This window comes from Plectropomus leopardus, unplaced genomic scaffold, assembly GCF_008729295.1.
Source record: "Plectropomus leopardus isolate mb unplaced genomic scaffold, YSFRI_Pleo_2.0 unplaced_scaffold29837, whole genome shotgun sequence".
In the NCBI taxonomy this organism is placed as follows: Eukaryota; Metazoa; Chordata; class Actinopteri; order Perciformes; family Serranidae; genus Plectropomus; species Plectropomus leopardus.
The window spans coordinates 1-3236 of NW_024632531.1; the positions used below are offsets into that span (position 1 = coordinate 1).

At 38.5% G+C, this 3236-nt stretch overlaps 1 long non-coding RNA gene across 1 annotated transcript; it reads right to left on the reverse strand.

The window, feature by feature from the left end:
• Window positions 1-1251: 1251 nt before the first annotated feature.
• On the reverse strand, window positions 1252-3086 carry LOC121938547. Its single transcript, XR_006105302.1, has 3 exons — window positions 2943-3086; window positions 2779-2805; window positions 1252-2653 (listed from the first exon to the last, which is right to left on the reverse strand). It is a non-coding gene; the product is annotated as an uncharacterized LOC121938547 (long non-coding RNA).
• Between the last annotated feature and the right edge of the window lie 150 nt (window positions 3087-3236).

A 3236-nucleotide genomic window follows, 5' to 3' on the forward strand; every position in this document is an offset into this window, starting at 1 on the left:
GGCCACCAAACTCCTCACATTTCACTGAAGGATATAAAACATCCACATGCTAAATATCAGCAACGTCATCTCTTCTTCTGACTCCACCCAGTTCAGCCTCTCAGAAACTTGCCCCCCAAAGCCCAAGAACTGCCCCCCTCACCACATCTGACTGGTCTTTGCCTGGTTCTTCACTCTCCGCAGTCTCCATTTTTATACCATGAAACTCAGTTTTCCTTATTACCACACAATCACATGGGACTGGTGCCACTTTTGAGCACAACCTGCTTCAATGGTCCACCTTTCTCCCACACCATCAAACTTCCTGACTGCCTCTGCATAAGAAACTGCACCTGCCTCCTTGATCTGCTTGACCTTCGCTGCTCTGACATGCTGCCCAACTGGTTTGTGAGCCAAATTAACATTTTATCACATTTTGTTAACTGTTGTTAAGTTTCCATCTAAATAAAATCGAGATTTTTAGATGACACAATATCACATTACCATTTTGAAAATACGTGGATACAAATGAACTGAAATGCAGAAGACAGCACTGCACATTGTGGCAGAACACAAACTGAAACAGTGACAGTTTCAAATTCTTCAGACTTGCAGTTGAGAGGCATTAAAATTTTGGTAACCCTCATTCATAAGAGAAGGAAGACTCTTCAAAGGCAATGTAAATGTATTTTTATAGCATCATTGAAATACAGTCAATACAAAATATGCAACACAACTGCAACTCTTAGAAGCAAAGACAGACGCGCACGCGCACACACACACACACACACACACACACACACACACACACTCATGTATGTCAAAGTCATCAGAGCAGATAGATAGAGATATGAGGAAAAACATCTCTTCTTCACAAGTCACTAATTGTTTTACAGTAGGAGGAATAATAAGTTTAAGAGCATTTTTAAAAAATGTGTGAATATAATTTAGTCAAATTTAGATCATATTTCAGAGTTATTATAATGACTGGATTATTACATTTCAGGGATAAAGAAATACTACTATACTTGGTCCGCGGATCCCAACGACTGTAGTTTCAGTAACTGCAAATCTGACGAACATTTACGTCATTTGAGTATTTGAATCCCTTTCCACTTCTAATCCAGTACACTTCAGAGGGAGATCTTGTACTTTTTACTCTGCCACTATTATTAGGTAACTTTAATACAAAATAAGATTTTTCACACAAACCAAAAATATGAAAACATACAAGTGCAGCTGAAACAATTAGTGAATTAATTTGAAAAAAAGAAAACTTTTTCCATGTGAAAAAAAGAAAACTTTTTCATGTGAAAAAAAATCAGAGAGAATGTTGCTGCATGAGGCCAATAACCAAACAAAGCACATTAACAGCAGAAGCAGGGCAAAGCACAACAGCAGTAAGTAAAACACAACAGCGAGTAACAAAACACAAAGAAAACACATTTGGCAAAATCCAAACAGGTAGGTACATATTCGACAGCGGTTCCTGTTTAAATTTCAAATCCTCTATGATTGGTTGCACTGCCTGTCTGCGCCAAACAAAATGACCTGGTCTATGGATTTCTGGCAGACTGGATGCCTCGCTGCCTCAGCTCAATGGGGTTTTTTGTGTGACGGAAATCAGATTTTAGTGTATGCATACAAATCACGATATCATGTCCTTTACTCAGCAGAATCTCACCATGTCTCTATCAGAGCATGAAGAGAACTTAAACTTAAAACGTGAAGCCTCAATGTCACATTCCTCAAGCCATGTTTTCCACAAATTCGGACAGGACTTTTACAATATAAAAATATGCTAATTTGTCATGTTATAATAAAAATGTTACACGTTTAATATTGCACTCTTTCCACTTTGTATTGCAACTGCAGCATTGCAGTTTCACTCGAGATCAATAGTTTTTGCTTTTTAAATCTTAAATGGTTATAATACGGTATCAACGTGTATTTTATTATCGTATATCATCGTAGTAACCTAGAATTATTGTATATTGTCCAGTATGTACCTGCCTATTCCATTTTCAGTCTCACCAAAACTCATGTTTTGTAACTTGCCGTTGCCTTTTCTCTTCTGCTGTCGTGCTTTGCCCTTCGGGGCCACTGTACATATTACATCTACAGCAGAAAGCTTGGAACCACGACAAAGCAGCTGCTCACTCCTCTTTGATGCGTCTGCATCTTCACTACCATCCTCATCATCTCCTGCAGATTGCTTATGTAAATCCGTCATATTAGCACACTTTGCAGCATCGGTCAGCGAAACCTTTTCCTTTGTTTTCTTGGTGCAACTTCTCCGCATCGCTGATGGTATGTCCCAACTGGTTCCCAAACTAACTGGTTTGTGTCTGAGTGCACATGTTGAGCGTGTTACATTTACAAGACTTGTCGGTAAGAGAAATACCAGGCTTGTCCTTTTTTTGACGATAATGTGATCACTGTCATCATCCGGTGTGTTTGGAACTGCAATGAAGACGAGCACGTCTGCTAACAGGGACAAGCAGAGACCACTGTGTGTCAGCTGGCTCATAGAAAAGAGTCCAGTGTGGGCTGAACACATGTGTACTTTGCCGTGTACTTTGAGTTCTTTGGGCAGAGGTCTACTCCAGAGGCTTCGCTGAAAATTAAAGGGGACAGAATGTCTGCTGTCAGGGCCCTGAGGCTCCAGAACCATCTGCCCAAGAAAATTCAGAAATTCAGAAAATCAAAAAGAAAAGAAATCAAACATGATATTAAAACTTATTTTTATGCAGAATTCCATGCAGTGCAACCCATTACAAATTTATTGACCCGACATACCTGTTTCTTTTTTTGATGTTAGCTGGGCTGAAATCCAAAAGCAAGAAAGGTATTAGTTAAAACCATTAGTTGGCATCCACTGGAGACAATGAGGAGAAACAAATAGAAGGAAATGATGTTTTTACATTAGGCAGATGGATCAGGGATATAAAACAAGCACTAACCTTTGACACAAAGTCCAACAAGAGCTAATGATAATAATATAAACGATATGTAAAAGTAATGTGCTCTTGAAGCAATTCTGCAGACAACATCACTGATCGTGTCTCCTTCTCTGACCGTTACTTCAGTTTCTGAGCATCTGTAGGAAAAAATAAATAAAACAGCTTCATTACAGTTTTTCAAATGAAAACTTATTTTGAAGTGTAACCATGAAGTTGAAAATAAAAAAGTGTGTAACGTTAATGATTCATGCTTACAAATGCACACTGTAGGTTAATTTATTTAGACCGAAGAAA